General features: G+C 39.0%; 1 pseudogene; it reads left to right on the top strand.

The window, feature by feature from the left end:
• The first annotated feature begins 2952 nt into the window (after positions 1 to 2952).
• LOC119059455 (60S ribosomal protein L27-like) lies at positions 2953 to 3352 on the top strand (annotated as a pseudogene).
• Positions 3353 to 19107: the final 15755 nt, after the last annotated feature.

Consider the following 19107-nt stretch of genomic DNA (forward strand, 5'->3'; position numbering starts at 1 on the left):
GACAGCCAACTGACCAGGTCCCTGTAAGGTCTTTCCCCTTGCAGGAAGGACTCCCTCCGTGCTGCACCCCCCTCCCCTTTCAGGGCACCCCTGACCCCGGAGTACGTAGGACAGCGTCCATTTTCAGCTCGAAGCAGTTACAAGATGAGATCTGCGTCCATTTTCCTTTATATGATTATAAACAAGGTGTATATCTGAAAGGAGGGAATTGATACAGGGTGCAGCCAGGGGGGCCCCCCCAAAAAGATTTAGAAAAGTGTCCAGAATTCAAAGTGTATAGAAATATTGGAGAGACATATAAGATGTCCTCACTGCCCCCCCCCAGGGGGAAGGAAAGAATGGAGCCAGGCCATTGAGAGCTATTTTGCATAGCAACAGTTTTGGAGCTAACCTCTGGAGGAATGGTTATTTAACATATCTATAACCTTTAACTGGTTTCATAGATATGTTAAATAGCTGTGGCCAAGTTTGGGGCCAGGAAGTTTGGAAGGCAGAAGGGGGAAGGGAGTAGCTGGGACTCAAGATGGGATCTATGAGCTGCTCTCCTGAGTGAGGAGGGCTTGGACTCAGGATGTAACTAAGGGCTGCGCCCCTGAGTGGAAGGGCCGCTGTGTGGGAGCTTGGAAAAGACTGGCTCCAGGACATGAAGGGTCCCTGCTTGAGCAGATGAGGGAGAGCCATGCGGTTTCAGCAGAGTGAGGACCCCCTGTTGGTGGGGTGAAAGAGGGAGCCACATGGTTTTGGCGGAGTGTGGACCCCCCTCTTTCCCAGGTGAAAGGGAAGAACCACGCAGCTTTGCCAGAATGGAGATCCCTGCAGCCAGGTGAAGAAGACAGCCACATGCTTTTGGTAGAGTGCGGACTCCTGCAGCTTTGGTAGAAGAGGCCCACGCGGCTTTGGGGTGCCCCCTTTGGCCGCGGGGCCTGAAAAGCAACAGAGACTTTGACTGGAACTGGGTACAAAGGACTCTTGCCAGTGGACCATGAGAGGGTACCACAGTACTTTGGATTAACTCGAGATCCTGCACAGTGACACAGCTGATGGTGCCAGCGGCCTGCGACACAGACGTGTGCTCTTTTCCTGATTTACGGTACCCGGAATTGGGACAGTGGGAGAAGGGAGCACTGTGTGGGTGTAGGTGTATACATAAAGGACTTTGATATTTTAGTGGTGGCATTAGGCCTGAATAGCATTAAATAAACATTTTATTTCCTTTTCACAAATCTCTGGCATTAAGAGATGTGTTTCCAATTGGCGGCGGACAGAAGGGCCCAGTAGATTTTAATATTTTGGTTTTTGGGAGGGGCCCCTGTTGTACAGCAGTTTTGGGCATCCCTAGGTGGGCCAAATATTGTATTGCCCCTCCCTCGGACCACCTCCTCTTGTTCGGTAACACTTTGAACTGTGCATCTGATAGGTTGGCTATATCTTGATGGCTTAGATGTATTTGCTCTGGGGCTTTGATCTGTTCTTCCATTTCAGCCTTTTTTTTTTTTGGGGGGGGGTCTGGTCACACCTGTTACATAGTGAGGGGTGGAGCCTTAGGTGTTCACCAGGGTGAGGCAACCCTTGTTGCTGGGTTGTGATGCTGCATGTAGGGGTGGGGTCCGAGATGGAACAATGGCGCTTTCTCTGCTCTCAAATTTCATCCCTTATGCCACTTCCCACAAGCAAATTGGGCCCTTCTGATGCTGGTTCCCAGGTGGGTGGTGTTGTGTATGTTCTAGGACCCTTTGGGTCTCTCCAACAAACTCTCCTATGAAGCTTGAAATTTCTCCTTGCACCTCACCCCCCACAACTGTTTTCAATCGATGCTTTTAGGCTTTTTTTCCCAGTGCTGGGGCCCTGGGTTGTGTGGTCTGTCTCTTTGCATGGTCTGTCTCTCTGCCCGTTTTCACCTTGTTTATCTGCACACAAATGTGTGACCATGGTCAGCCAGCCACCTTGTGCACCTCACTCGATCTGCTCGTTGCCACCCTGCACCTGGGGTCTGCCGGCCTGTGTGCCTAGATCCACCACTGCTTTTTCCTGCTGCAACCCCACTCTGCTGGCTGCCGACTCAGCCCCTCTTACTGGTCTGGATGAATGGTTGTCATACTTTCATACATTTCAACTTCCTGTCAGTTCTGGTTGCCTTTTTATTTCTAAATTTTTGTTGTCCTTAATTTTGGTTGTATGAGGAGGCACACTGTGTCTACCTACACCTCCAACTTGGCTGAAAGTCCATATTATAATTTTTAATAGCTATTCTTTTAGCAACTTTCAAATATATAACATAGTATTGTTAACTATAACATTAGATCCTCAGACTTTACTCATCTTAGAGCTGGAAAGTTGTACCTCTCAACCACCTTCATCCATTTCCCCCATCCCTGAACCCATGGCAACCACCATTCTACTTTCTATATCTATGAGTTTAGGGTTTTTTAAATTCCATATAAAGGTAAAATCAGAGAGTATTTGTCTTTATCCAGCTTATTTCACTTAATATAATGCCCTCAAGGATTGTTCATGTCATTGGAAATGTCAAAGTTTCCTTTTCTATGACTGAATAATATTCCATTATACAAGGTCCGTCCAGAGAAAGTTCAGCCATTTTTAATATAACCAGAACAATTTGTGTGGCATCAATGTAACCTGGAAATCAAGGAGAGTGGACTGAAATGTGCATGCATGAACAATGATGACTTCATTGTACTAGTCAGTGGGGGGTGGTAGATGCTGTTGACTGAGCATGTGTACTGTGTGGCTATCATACTCAAAATGACTGAGCGAGCAGAGCCATGAATCTACATCAAATTTTGCATTGACCTAAAACATTGCTCTGCAGAAACTATTTGGATGATTCTGAAGGCTGCAGCTATGGGCAACTGGTGATTTTCAGCTTCATCACAACAATGCCCTAACTCAGGTACCATATTTTGTGCAGAGTTTTTTTTGCAAAACATGTTTATGAAACCCAGGATGGTGGTGCTGGTCCTGGCTGGATGCTACTCCAGACTCAAAGTGGTCATCCTGAAGAACATTGATGATGGCATGTCAGACCACTCCTACAACCATGCTCTGGTGGCTAAAATTAATCACTATCACTACAAAGTGACAGCTGTCAGGGCCAAAAGGAAACTCATCAAGAGGTCTAAGATCAAGTCTTTCATGAAAGTTTATAACTACAATCACCTCATGCCCACAAGATACTTTGTGGATATCCCCTTTGGACAAAACTGTCATCAACAAGGACATCTTCAGAGACCCTGCTCTGAAACACAAGGCCTGACAGGAGGCCAAGGTCAAGTTCAAAGAGAGGTACAAGACTAGCCAGAACAAATGGTTCTTCCAGAAGCTGTGGTTTTAGATCTTTTTTGTTTTAGTCATTAAAAAGTGTCCAGGTGACTCAGCCCCCCTACAGCCCAAATTTGGTGCCCTGTAACTTCTGGCTTTTCCAAAAAACAAAATCACCTTTGAAAGGGAAGAGATTTCAGACTGTGGATGAGATTCAGGAAAATATGACAAGGCAGCCGATGGCCATTCCAACAAAGGATTTTGCAGTGTTTTAAACAGTGGAAGAGACACTGGAAAAACTGTGTGAGGTCCCAAAGTGACTACTTTTAAGGAGGCTGAGGCATCATTGTCCTATGTACAATTTTTCTTATATCTTTTTAAATAAATGTTTCTTTCATATTGCTTGACTGGACAATTTGTGGGCATATCTCATATATGTGCATGTATACATTTGTATGTGTATATATGTGTATATACATATGTATTTCACATTTTTTGCTTATTTACCTAACAATGAATAATTAGGTTTTCTACTTATTTGCTATTATGAATAATGCTGCAATGAATAGAGGGGTGCAGATATATATTACAGATAGTGATTTCATTTCCTTTGGATAAATATGTAGAAGTAAAACTGCTGGATTATATGGTAATTTCATTTTTAATTTCTGAGTAATCTCCATACCATTTTCTACAGTGGCTATATCAATTTACATTCCTACTAAGAGTGCACAAGCATTCTCTTTTCCGTCATCCTCACCAGCACTTAATTATTTTTGTCTTTTTGGTAGTAGCCATTCCATTGGGTGTGAGACAGTATCTCGTGGTGATTTTGATTTGCATTTCTCTGATGTGAAACATCTTTGCATGTACTTGTTAGCCATTTGTGTATCTTTGGGGAAAATATCTATTCAGATCTGTTGTCCATTTTCTAATAGAATTATTTGGGGTTATTTTGCTATTGAATTGTATAAGTTTTTATGTATTTTTATATTAACTCCTAATCAGATATATTATTTGTAAATAACTTCTCCCATTCCACAGATTGATTTTTTTCATTTTGTTGATCATTGCATTTGCTGAGCAGAAACTATTAAATTTGATGTAGTTCCATTTGTTGATTTTTGGTTTTGTTGCTAGTAATTTGGTGTCTTACCCCTGCCCAGGTAAGGTTGCAAGCTGTGTTTAGCAAACTGGCAGGGTTATTTGTTAGGCAACACTGCTAGGTGGCATTTTTTAAGTTGACCTCTGCATCTGGGCAGTACCATAGGCTGGACTCTGAGGCTGATCAGAGCCACTTTTCAGGTGCCTGGGTATGTGGAGCCAGGAGCTATATGCTTAACAAATAGGCAGGACTGATAATTTGCTCCCTTATCTGAGAAAACCTTAGGATGTGCTCCATAGATGCTAGATATCTGTGGCTAGTTTTCCCAAAGGGGCAAGACTGGAGGCTATGCTCAGCAGTTGGATGGGACTATAAATTTGCTCCCTTGCCCAGGCAGAGACATAGAATGGGCTCCATGCCATGGGGACCCAAATCAGGCAGAACTACCATCCAAATACCCTGCCTGATTGAAGCCACTGGCTCAGCTCTATCGATGGGTGCCACATCCACAGTTGGATCCCTTCCTTGACAAAGTCAGGAGGGGAGGTCCAAGACTTCAAAGAAGCATTTTCCAACCTGGTGGACATGGCATGGAGGGCATGTTTACCCCCGAGTCAATTTTAGACATATCTAAAACGCAGAATAAGAATAGGCCCCCTGCGACAGCCTAACCAAGGCAGACAGCCAAGTTCCTGTTCAGACCAAGAAGCATAGTAACAGTAACTGCAAAAGCCAACGAATCCGAAATTGCTTGCCAGCTGAAATCGCTTACCAGCTAGAATAGTATAAAAGCTTCAGCCTTACTTTCAATAAAGGTCTTCAGAGCATCACCTGCCTTGAGCTGCGTAGTTGCCTAATTTCCGCGCCGACTCCTACCTTAACCTCGAGGGGACCCTTAGACCCGCTGCGGCCGGACCGCGGCAGATGGGCAGATCCACTGGCTGCTTAGGTATCACTGCAAGCAAGAATGTGGCCCACCAAGGTCTGAGTCCTAGTGTTTCTAAGCCCCCTTCCCCCTTTTCCTCTCTATCTGATCCCCACTGGTCTAGTCCAGTATTTCCTCTAGTGGTTCCTGTGAAATGAGACATAAGCAAGACTCCTGGAAAGTGTCCCACAATGCTGAGGGAGTGGGTATCCATCTGGGGCTCTCTTCCCAGGAAACGTAATCCCAGAGTGTACTCTCTGTGCATCACTGTGCTGGCCTGCAGGATGAGCAATGCAGCTAGAGGGTAGCTGCTCCTTTTACCCTTCTAGAGCAGTCTTTCTCAGTCTCTGTTGTACAGAGGATAACAGCCTCAACCTCAAGTCCTAGGACTCCCTCAGTTGTATCTTGTCCATGGAGAGTTGCTAGCTGGTCTTCTTATAGGAAAGACTAAGTCTGGAACAACCTGTGTTGCTATCATAATGATGTTACTTCTGGCTGCCTAATATTAGTAGAATGTACTTCATTTTTCACTTAAAATTTTCAGAGTGTGCATCACATTATTTTTAGAAGCTTCCTGTCTATACCAACCTCATTTGTTCTGGTGTCTTTAAACGATGAGGGTTCTGGGGGAGTTAGCTCACAGTATGAGCTCTTATTCTCAGCTTCATGGTAGATCTTTATTTTTTAATCATAAAATCTCTCAAACATATAAATTATTTAAGCAATGCAGAAATAAATATGATAAAGGTCTGAACTTCGGTTTAGAATTAAAATTAGAGTAAGAGACTGGGATGCAGTAATATTAAGGTCCATCAATGATATGCTTTACTTGTAATAAGCAGTGATTTTGCATTTTGATTGGGCTAACTTAATGCAGCATGAAAATGCAATAAATTAACTTGACCATCAAATAGGAATGCTTCTCCCAGAAAGCTGGCTGTGAAGGTAAGAAAGGGAAATAGATAAGTGCACAGTTGAGAGTTTTTAACATTTTTGTCATTGTTCTCAATTAAAGGCAACTCTTGTGATATGTAAAAGCTGGGAAAAGGAAAGGCTATAGGCACAACTGGGATTAAATTTACAGATGGAAAGCAAAGCAGAGCCAATCCCTATCTTGCCCTTCTGTTGTGCAGGGTGGATGTTCTCAGCCTTCTTTAAGGTACCAGATAGAAATCACTCTTAAGCAACACTCCTTGATGTCTCACTGGCTCATTATCTCATGGCCAGCTCATGTCTTTATATACTATGTCATTTGATCTATGTACTATCCAGCATATTTAGACTCGATTGTCCATTTTATTGGTTCCATCATTGACCATCATGTGTGGTACTTAGCTGTCAAGATATTTTCAACACCTTGTGAATACTTTCTCTATATAAAGAAAAGAATGTGTTCAAGGCAGCTAGTTATAGGAAAAGAGAGTATGCTCTCTGGAGTTCCTGCATTATGAAACCAGACTTGTCCACTTGCCCTCATCTCATGCATATCAATCAAAGTGACTCAGAGCTGTAATTTTAATACACCAATTATATTCTAAAGAAAAAAATCTTGCTTTGTATGCAAAAAAAATAATTTGTGCCTATTTAAAACATTATGGATTTTTTCATGGGTTTGAAATTGTATTCTCTAAGAAAGCCATTGTACTTACAAGGCAACAGCTTTTGTATTGCTGCAGAAGTTTTGGGCCAAATAAAACTTTTAAATTAGTTGTTATAAGTCATTTTCACTTTGTTTGTCCATTGCATTAACATTGGATTATGTGAACTGCATATTACTGGATAGTTTTATGACCCATAGGCAAGAACTCTTATACAGATTAGTAGTATAAAGCTTCATAAAAAAGAGACAAACATGACTCAGGCTGTAAAATATTATATTACTTACTTATTGGCTCTTTTTACTACCACTTTTGAGCTCATTGTTATATGAATAAAAGGTAGTCTCCAATTTTAAAATAAATGATTATTTGCATTATTTAAAATGCTATTCACTAGGTTTTAGGAAAAAATTGAGTAAAAATTACCCATAAACCCACCAGAGATAAAAGTGTTAAGATTTTATTTTCTACAGAATTTGGAAGTAATGATTAGTTATAAAATCTATCGTGTAAGAGAAGGGTATTTGGCTAAGAACATACATATAAAGTGTAATTGGTAGATTGAATTAGGTTTAGGAGTGTTTGGAAATGTATGTGTAATTGTACTAGAAATAGTATGAGTTAATCAAGGGACAAATTGGCAGAAACAGATAAGGTGGCAAAGAATGCACAACACTTACATTTTGAGACAAGAAAGGATCCAAGAAGTCATTTTTGAGTTGAGCTAAATAAAACAGATCTGGGTAAGATAAAACCAAGTAGGTATGACTCCTTTTGCCGCAATTATATATTTCTCTAGACAATAATGATACAATGAAAAATGCCACGTGCATTTTAAGTAAGCAGTAATTATAGGCAAATCCATGTGCTAGAAAGTCTCACCTGGGGGAAGCCAAGGGAGAAATTTGAGAGGGGTTGCTCCAATAGAAAAATAAAGATAACAAGGGGAATGGATTTGAGTTCTAAGTAAGACAAAATTTTTTGATCCCCACAGAATGTAAGAGGCAGATTAGTACAAAAGGTGTGTACTAATGGTGTTTCAAAGTGTGGCTTCCCAATTTTGATTGTCTGGGTACAAATCCACGTGGTATAAGAAACCCAGGCTTTTAGTTTTCTTGGTAGTAGAAATGGAAATAGTTACAGTTGCAGTGATGATTGTAAGAATTAAAGGATGTAAAACATTTAAAACAGCAGGTGCTTCAGTAACTCAATAGTACAGCAACTCAATATTTAGTGTCATCCCCCAATGGCTTGATCAGTGCAGACATGCTGGGAGTGTTGAAGAAAAATTGCTTTCCTTGGCCATTGCTTCATGGAAGACACTTGAGGATTAAGACATGATCAAATGTGTGGTTCAGGTAGGTTTTGTGAAGTGGCTTGGGTTACGATGAAGGGAGGCTTTTTCACTCGATTACTTTTGCTGCTTAAAAAAAACTTTATTTATTTATTTTTTTTGCTTTTTTCCCCCTGATTAAGAGGTTGGGATGAGGAGATGAGAGCCAACATTTTTTTTTATTTTAACATTAGTGGTGCCCTGACATACATGTGATTTGACTTTTGATTTTTTTACTTAATATTACAATAAACATTTTCCTGTTCCAGACTTTTCATAATATTGACAATGTTAAAGCTTAATAATATGCTTAATATTGATATATGCATAATAGCCCATTGTTTGATTGTATCTTTATGTACTTAACTTTTGTTGTCTAGTGGAGATTTTCTGGAATCTGATATTATAGTCCTATAAATAACATGGCAGTAAGCATCTCTTATTTATCCATTACTTCAGCAACTGTTTACTGAGTTCCTACTATGCTTCAGGCACTATCCAAGCCACTGGAGATAGCAATAAACTTAGAATAAGTTTTGGTCCACATCTCTGGTTTTTAGTAGTATTCCATTTTTCAACTTCAGCAATTACCAGAACTTTGTCCTTTGGTTTTTAAGAAAATATCAGTTGTCCTGACTGGTGAGGCTCAGTTGGTTGGTCAGGATATCTAGCAAAGCAAAAAGTCACCAGTTCAATTCTCAGTCAGGATATATGCCTGGGTTGTGCGTTTTGTCCCTATTTAGAGCATGTACGAGAGGCAACCAATCGATATTTCTCTCTCGAATTGATGTTTCTCACCTTCTCTTTCTCCCTCCTTTCCCCTATATCTAAAAACAAGTAAATAAAATGTTTTTGAAAAAAAGAAAACTAAGAAAATGCAAATCATTTTCTGCTGAGTAGAAGGAGGTAGGCACAATCAAAACTTCTGAATATCATTTTCACTTTATTCAATGATAGAATCTTCACTTGATTTTTAAGGTAATTTCTCTTCTATTATATCTGGTTACTGTATAACAAAAGTGTTTTTGGAACACACATACATACATATCTGGAAAGGAACAAAATTCTTACTAGAGGATAAATTCATCAAATCAAGTCCTAAAGATGAGTTTTTTAAAGGTATTAATATGTTAAAATCATACTATGGTCAGGGATATTCAGTATGGCAGGAATGATTTCCAGCACCCTCAGACAGATACACCACCATTAGTAGAAGTATAATACAACCTCACACTGGGTACGCTGGTTATACTTCTACATGTAGATAGATTTGATAGAATCAAACAACAAATAGTTGTAATATGGAGCCATTATGGATCCTCTTATAAAGTAAAATGACTTTCTGTAAATGAGTGTTAGATAAAACATTTTAAAAGTCTTATTTTTTAATGCAAGTATTCATGTTTTACTGAATAAAGAGAATGCTTGGGGAGAATACAATACTAATCTTCAAAAAGGTGAGTCTGTCCAGAAAAAATATTATACTTACCTACTCTTATTCCTGAGGTCAGAGCTAGGACAAATGGTGTATAATGCCAGGAAGTGGACTTCACATCAACTTCATAATACATACATACATGCATGCAAAACTTAACTTTTTTTTTAAGTAGAGAGGGGTTCCATGTAAGATAGTGAGCTTCTAATCTGTTGCCAAAGTTAAGCATAGACTGGATAAATACTTTCTTGGGAGGCTGTAAAGGGATTTTCATAGTACAATGCTTATTAAGATCTCTGTGTGCCTCTTTCTGTGTATGTGTGCATGTGTAATTGTTTGTTTGTATTAAACTTTGACAACTAGAATTTTTGGTGGCTGCCCTGCAGAAGGCATGAAAAGACTAGCAACAGCCTTAAACACATCAGTAATACTGAAGTATAATCACCACTGTGACATAATAATACCCCCCAAAGTTCTAAAAACTGTAGGCAGTTTATACATTATTCTCTTACTCTCCTTCCAGCCTTTTTTGTGTCATACTTGATGTTCATAAAAGACCCTCCACCATACTCACAAGCAAATTTCCAATATGTTGCACCTTATTAGTAAAAACATTATTTATTTCTGAAGCTACTTTACACTTTTTACCATTTGTCAAAAAAACAATTTATTTAGGTTAGCATTCATCAAATAGCATTGCCATATAATTATGATTTAAAACGACATTATTTGTGATAGTTTCTTGTATACTAGTCTGAGTCAGCCTAACAGTAGTTATAGAAGGTACATTAGACTGGATCATTTCTAAGGGTTTAAAGCCACTTCCCTGACTTTTTATGAAAGGAGGGGTATTTTCTCCTGTGAAGATTGATTTATTTTAAAATCAACAAAAGAAAAAAAGGACCTTCTAAAAATATTTTCCCAGAAACCTGAAAATCACAAACACATATTTTTGAAAAAAATAACAGCTACACATAAATTACTGATGCTTACATTAAAGAGTATGATCTACCATGTTTTGAAGGGTACGTGGTACAGAAAAACGAGTGGCAAAAGAATCCCATGTGCTTTGTCCATGCCCCATCTTGAGTTGAATGTACATATCCTAAAGAAATTGAAGAATCAGCACCTTATGTTTGATGCTTTTTATGTGACTGACAACTGTAATTTTTTCTAATGACAAAAGCAATAAATCCTCAGTATATAAAACTTGAAAAATATGCAGAAAATTACAAGAAACCATCACTAACCCATTACTCAAAGATAGTCTTTGTTGACTTGTTGGTAAATCTTCTTAAGTGTTGAATCTAAATTTCCCTGGCTTTTCAGGAATAGATGGTGTTAAGAACAAAGCATTATTATAAGTCAGAAAACCAAACCTTTCTGTACATATTATCACTAATGCTATGGAAACCAATGTCTAACCTGTAAGTTAACAGGGAGGCATGCTTCATCAGGAGGAAGAAAATGTGAGCTGGTAGCATCATGGAGGGCTTCTGGGTAGAAGAGTACCATTTGGAAGGTGACTGTGCCCTAAACGAGGACTCCAATAGGAACATATAGTACACACTGATGTCCAGGTCAGAACAAAGAATCCTTAAGGCCTGGATCTGAAGAGGCAGATGTGCCTGATCCACTCATAATACCCAGAGTTCCAACCAAACCACATGGGACTGACTATTTTACCACTGTGTTATGGTGAAGAAGGTGCTTTTTGAGTATCTGCTGGAACTCTGAGCAAAAGAGATAGCATAATCAGGGCCAAAATGGGTTTTCCAAATACCCATTTTGTTTTCCACTCACCCTTTGTTTTCCATTCATAAATGGGCCTTAATCAGCCTATGATTGTTAGTATGCTATAAATACAAAAGGTTTGATGTAATAATTTGTTCCTCCCCCTAAAAAAAAAATTCCCTGGCTTCAGCAAAGCCCACAGAATCAGGGACTTTTAACACAGTAGAACTTTGCACTGAGGTACCAGTTAGGAAATGATTAGGCATGGATAACCTTTATGCTGGAGAAGCAATTTAATAAGAGTGTGCTCTGGCTTGGAACTCTTTACTATAATTCAAGTATTTTTTAAAAAGCATTTTCAAAATTAATTGACAACATTCCAAATCATTCTGGAGGTTTCTTTCTATACATATCTATAGGGTAAAATGGCTAACTAAAAGTTTTATAAGCCCCACCAGGAGGTCTTTTTCACTAATATTGGCAAAATTCCTCTTCTTTTTATGAATTTGTACACATGTCTTCAACTAAAGAAATATAGTGGCTCTTGAAATATAGCTGAATTTTCTTTCCATTTTCACTCCAGTTGAAGAAGTTCAACATATTACCTTTTGAGCCTTATGAAAAATAATAAGGCTCTTAAATTTACTTAAGTTCCAAAGCTAGTGAAGCAACTTTTGAAAGTTAGTTACTAATTATTTTGTAAACTAGGACAATTTGTCTCCTACAGATTAAGAATGTACAATATATGGGGAAAGGTGAAGTACTGATAAAAAGAGTAACCTGAATTAAATATATTAGAGTTAGATCTATAAATGTTGTAGCCAATTATTAAAAAAGAATTAGGGCCCTGGCTAGTGTAGCTCAGTGGATTGAGCACGAGCCTGTGAAGCAGGGGGTTGACAGTTCAATTCCTGGTCAGGGCACATGCCTGGGTTGCAGGCCAGGTCTCCAATGGGGGATACATGAGAGGCAACCACACATTGATGTTTCTCTCCCACTCTTTCTCCTTCTCTTCTCCTCTCTCTAAAAATAAATAAATAGGCCAGGCATTGAAAGACAAATACCATATGATCTCACCTTTAACAGGAAGCTAAACAACAAAACAAACAAGCAAACAGAATAAAAACAAAGACATTGAAATAGAGAACAAGTGGGCAGTGACCAGAGGGGAGAGGGAAGGGAATTTAAGGGGGAAAAAGGGGAGGGATTTTGAGGAGCAAGTGTGAAAGACACAGGGATGAGGACTAGGGGGAGGAAATGGGAGGGAGGTAGGGAGAAAGGGCAGTGGGGCTGGGATGGGAGAAATAGACAAAAAACTGTACTTGAAAACTAACTAAATAAAATTAAAATAAAAAAATAAATATTTTTAAAAGAATTAGAAAGCCAGTAGTTTGATGATCAACAATGTTGAAAAAAGTGCTTAATATCCAAACATATCTTATCTCATCTATAACACAGGAGTTGTGAGTATTCTTTTAGTCTCACTGGAAGGATTATCTCATTGTCTTAACAAATTCCTCTCAGTTGTCTATAGAACTTACAAGTAAGATGCTGCTTATACATTTACCAAGGCCACAAATAAAATTCTACCTCCATCTTCCCCTTCTCCATGATTACGTCAATCTGAAAAAAGAAAAGAAAAAAAAGTAACGCTCATTATTGTCTTCATCTGTGTGCATTTAAATCCCTGTTAGAGAGTGACTAATTTCATGTTTTATGCTATTCCCTGTAGCAGATAACACATTGTCAGGTGAGAATTCTGTGCTCCACATGTTACTGTATTTAAATATACCTCTTGAAACTCAGCAACTCCCTTTATTAAGAAGTTTAAAATTTTGCATTCTTTTCTTGCTTAAGTTTTTGTCCTTCTGTTGTAAAAGGCAGAATTATAAGGTAGTTTCCAAGATTCCTGTCCCTGGTTTAAATGCCCTCCCCTTGAGTGTAAGCAGAACATGTAAATATGTTGAAATATCACTCCTGTAAATAAATTGCATTATATGGTAAAGGTATGAGATTTTAAAGATATAATTAAGGTCACTAATCAGTTCACTTTGTGTTAATGACAGAGTACTATCAGGAGTGAATGTAATCCAATCAAGTGATGTTTTAAAAGTGAAGTTAGAGGTCAGAGACAAATGTAGTAAGAGAATCCTGCTCCGGCTAGCCTCAAAGTAGAGGAAATTTGCCATAAATTCTAAAGATGCAAGGAACTGAATTTGGTCAACAGTCTGAGTGATTTGGAAGGGGACTCCAAGCATCAGATGAAACCACAGTCCTAGCTGACACCTCAGTTGTAATCTTTAAGTAAAAGATTCAGCTAAGCTGTGCCAAAACTCTTGCCCCACAGAAACTTTGAGGTAACCTTGTTTTAAGACACTGAGTTTTTGTTAATTTATTTTACAGCAATAGAAAACTCATATGCCTTTTTTCTTATGTATGCATGCACATATAGTCTAAACCAGTCCTGCTTCTTTTAGCTTCATTGAAGTATACTTTACAAATAAAATTATAAAATATTTAAATTGTACATTATGATTTTATATATATACACACACACACAATGTGAAGGAATTCTTTCCATCTAGTTAACTAACATATCTATGACCTTACAAATCTATCACCATATTTGTGTATGTGAGAGCATTTAACTTCTGCTTGTTAAGTGTTACCAGAGAAACCCTGGTTCAGTTTGCTGCTGCAGTAAAGAATTACAGATGAGCAAGCCTATTGGCATGCACACAAAGTTTATTAGTGCCAAATTCTAGTGAGAGAGCAAAAGCATGGGTGGCGAGAGCAGGGGTGGCAAAAGTAGGATGGCTGGGATTTGGATGGCCAAGGTCCTCCTCACCTCTTGGCTCTTTTCTGCCATGTGCAGAAAGAGCCAAGAGAAGAAAGCAAGTCCTTTGTTCTGAGGACTTATATAGGTGGTGGGACGAGAGTGAAAATGTTACATTTTGATTGACAGGTAAAGGTGTTGTCAGCTTTTCTGGGGGAAGGGGACTATCCAAATGCAGATATGTGTGGGGGTCTGTTTGCCTGAATTCTTATCTTGCTCCAGACTCTGTTTGTTTTGCGTATATGACATGGGGCAAGCAATTAAGCAGTTGTTTCAGGGGCTTATTCTCTGGGCACTGTAGACTCCTCCCCTTCCCTCTTCCAAGCCTTGAAATAAATACACAGTCTCGAGGTTTTCCTTTTCCCAGCTAGTAGAGATGATACACACAGAATTTCAAGGGCACCCCCCTGCACTTAGTTTACCTGTGTTGTTTGGAATGCCTAGTAGCCTTATCAAACCAGGCTCGGAACTACTGGGTCAATAGGTGAGCCTTTGCTTTTATCGTCCTGCATTAAGTTCTTTGTTAGATTGTAATAATGAGGGCCCTGCCTTTATTTCCCTCTGGTTGCCCATTCCTAGCTGCTATTTAAGTGTTAAAAGATGTTGCCTGGCAACCAGGACACTATCCGCCGGCCAGCAACAGCAGTGTAGTCTCAGAGCTCTTCCTGTGCTATCTCCTGCAATATTAGCAAATTTCATTTATAAAATACAGTATTATCAACTACAGTCACCAAGTTGATTTGATAGGGAACTCTCATTTAGAAAATTTTCCATGTCTTCCATGGTGAGTAAAGAATAGGTCCCCCTTCCCTGCTGTGGGCACTTCTGCCTCAGTCTGAATGACGAGCAAGTTGCACCTTCAGCTCTTTGAAATATCTTTGAGCCCTGGATGCATACCTGGGAGTCAATATGAGTCAATGAGATCCCTGAACAGCAGGAAACACAGAAAATGATAAAAAAAAATTGTGGACTGAAATTTAGTCTTTTTTGTGCATGTTCCTCTTCATAATCCAAGATGTTGTTATGACTTCCAGACACTTTTTCTTGTTTAGACCTTGCATATAGGTCTGACACTCTTGCCTAAGCCAGATAGCTGAAATATTTGGCTATTAGAATGCCTGTCCCTGGTGTCCTTGTTTATTCTTCTGTCATCACTCCAGGACCCTTCCCTTTAACTCAGTTCATGACTATATTCCAAAAAAGCATGAAACATTGCCTAATAAGGTCATACTACCAGTTAGTTTGTCAGAATTGAAGCCCCTAGGGCTAGAAAAAAGCCTACCCATCAGACAATAGTGTAGTAGTTACAAATGAGAGCTCTGGAGTCAGACTTAAATTTTAATTTTGCCTAAGGTATTTTCTATGAAAATGAGTACAATACTCTGTTCTTTGTGCTGCAGTCTCTCTCTTCTATAAAATGAGGTGCTCACTTTCTCTGGTTGGGGGAGTTGATGATGCATATGACACTTTTTCTCAGAGATGATAGAGCCATTCAGGAAGACTTCATTAACTATGGTGGTTTCCACTTCAGCTCAGACTTATAATGAAGATCTTGCTGCTGCAACCACAGCCTTCTAGAACATAGTAACGGCAGGAATTGATACCTATACCTGTCTGACACTGGACGTTGGCTATCTCAAAACCTGGTTCGGGAAACCATTGTATTGATAGCTTCCTGTCCAATAGATAACAAAGGCAAAAAAATAGAAATATGTAAAAGCTATATTTGTATATGTGAGTTGTAATATGAAGAAAAAATATACACAGAAACAATTCTTTTTCACTCCATGAAAGTAGTAAACTGTCAAGTCACTTACTGATTTCATTCCCACATGTGTCCCCTTTTATTTTTACCAAGAGTTGACTTACATTTCCAGGACCAGAAAATTTTGTATATTAGAGCCACTGAGGTATCTTGTAGTCACCCTGTTCAGTTGCAGATTTATACATGAAGAATTTGGAAGCAACCCATGAAAGGTTGCCTGTCCAGCCATAATCATGTCCCAAAGTCTCTAGAGAAAAATGAACAGATTAATTGTGATAACAACTTGTAGCATGTGGTTGATTCATCTCAATCATTTTTATTTTTCAGTACATCTACAGAGGGGTCCTTACCAGAGGTCTCCAGATTCTTATAGCATTCTAAGACAGAAATCAGGAACGTCTCTGAACTTAGATTGAAAAAATCCTTTATTTCCCTGATGATATTTAGCATTTCCTTCCAGTCTAAAGCTTGGAAACAATCCACAACACTATTAGCAGTACTTGTGATTTTGTCACCAATGAAGTCACAGATATTTTCATACCACATTTCAGTGGCTGCAGTTCATGAAATGTCACTCATACCCATCATAACTTTAAAATTAAGATATTATATATTAACATAGTTATTTATTAGATGCATTAAGTAGCTATTTACTGCATTTATTAGGGCAACCAGTTATTAAGGGCATTTATAAGAAAACACACATTCTTGCAAGAAATACATAACTACAATCTAATCACAAGAAATGTGAGGTGAACTCAAATAAGGGACATTCTAAAAATAACTGACTATAGACTCCCAGTCAAGATGGAGGTGTAGGTAGATACATTTTGCCTCCTTACACAACCAAAAGAAAGACAACAACAAATGAAAAAAAAAAACCCAAACCAGAACTATCAGAATTTAAAACTGGATCGAAGTCCAAAAACCAAGGAGTTAAAAAAGAAGAAACATTCATCAAGTCTGGTAGGAGGGGTGGAGATAGGAAGCCTGGGTGGAAAGGACTCACTCCTGGCAAGGAGGCAGCTGGAGGACCACAGTGAGCAAGGCAGCAGGTGGTGGACCAGGTGGCCCCATATTTGAGGGAAAATAAACTGGGAGGAACAACTGGGGAGTGAATCAGATCAAGCAACTTAATGTTCCAGCACGGGAAAATAAAGCCTCAAAACATCTGACTGAAAAGACCTGTGGGGTTGCAGTGGTAGGAGAAAATTCCAGCCTCACAGGAGGGTTCATCAGGTGGTACACAGGGTCCTGGAATGTACAGAAACCCACCCACCAGGGAATCAGCACCAGAAAGTCCCAATATGCTGTGGGTAGTGGGGGCAGTGACTGAAAACCAGCTGAGAGCTGAGCAAGCAACATTGTTCCCTCTCAGACCCCTCCCTCACATATAGCACCACAACGCAGCAACATGGGTTGCATGGCCCTGGCAAATACCTAAGGTTCTACCCCTTATTATGCAATAAGCATGCCAAGACAAAAAATACGAAAGAACAGATTGTAGTTGCAAAAATAGAACTAAGTAATAAAGAGATAGCCAACCTATCAGATGCAGAGTTCAAAACATTGGTAATCAGGATGCTCACAGAAATAGTTGAGTATGGTCACAAAATAGAGAAAGAAGTGAAGACTAAGAAAAGTGAAATAAAGAAAAATGTACAGGGAACCAACAGTGAACAGAAGGAAACCAAGACTCAAATCAATGATTTGGAACAGAAGAAAAAATAAACATTCAACCAGAAAGGAATGAAGAAACAAGAATTCAAAAATATGAGGAGAGGCTTAGGAACCCTCCACGACAACTTTAAGTACATCTGAATCATAGGAGTTCTAGAAGAAGGGGAAGAGCAAGAGATTGAAAACTTATTTGAACAAATAATGAAGGAGAACTTCCCTAATCTGGCAGAGGAAATAGACTTCCAGGAAGTCCAGGAAGCTCAGAGAGTCCCAAAGAAGTTGGACCCAAGGAAGCACACATCAAGGCACATCATAATTACATTACCCAAGATTAAAGATAAGGAGATAATCTCAAAAGCAGCAAGAGGAAAGGAGACAATTACCTACAAAGGAGTTCCCATAAGACTATCAGCTGATTTCTCAAAAGAAAATTTGTAGGCAAGAAGGGGCTTTTCTGAAAAGAAGTATTCAAAGCCATGAAAGGCAAGGATATACATCCAAGATTACTCTATCCAGCAAAGCTATTATTTAGAATGGAAGAACAGATAAATTGCTTCCCAGATAAGGTCAGATTAAAGAAGTTCATCATCACCAAGCCCTCATTATATGAAATGTTAAAGGGAATTATCTAAGAAAAAGAAGATCAATAATATGAACAGTAAAATGACAACAAACTTGCAACTATCAACAACTGAACCTGAAAAGACAATACAAAAATGAACTAAGCAAACAAGTAGGACAGTAACAGAATCACAGAAATGGAGATCACATGGAGCGTTACCATTGGGGAGAGGGAAGGAGGAAATGAGGAGAAGGTGCAGGGAATAAGAAGCATAAATGGTGGGTACTAAATAAAGAGGGGGAGTTTAATAATAGTATAGGAAATGGAGAATCCAAAGAACATATATGTATGACCTATGCACATGAACTAAAGTGCTTGGTGGAAGTGGGGTGCAGGGTGGAGTGGAATAAAGAGGAGAAAAAATGGGACAACTGTAATAGCACCATCAATAAAATATACGAAAAAAACCCTGACCAGTATATTCTGAAGTGTCATGGTCATAAAAGACTAAGGACACACAACAGCTATATACAAGGTGGGACCCCGAATTGTACCCTGGAACAGTGAAAGGGCATTGATAGAAAAACTGGTGAAGTCTACATAAGCGTACAATTTAGTTTAGAAAAGTGAACTAATGTCAATGTCTTAGTTTTGATAAATGTGTCATTGTTATCTAAGATGTGAATATTGTGAGAATCCAGGTGAAGTGTGTCCCAGACCTCACTATACTGTTTTCTGCAACACTTCTGTAAATCCAAAGTCATTTCAAAAAAGTTAAAAATGATTGTATTTGGGAACTGAAGCAAAAATAAAGAACCACAATTATTACTCTCACAATTTGTTTTCATAATAGTT

Source organism: Artibeus jamaicensis, unplaced genomic scaffold (genome assembly GCF_021234435.1).
Source record: "Artibeus jamaicensis isolate MK-2021 breed Jamaican fruit bat unplaced genomic scaffold, CSHL_Jam_final contig_65, whole genome shotgun sequence".
Taxonomy (NCBI): Eukaryota; Metazoa; Chordata; class Mammalia; order Chiroptera; family Phyllostomidae; genus Artibeus; species Artibeus jamaicensis.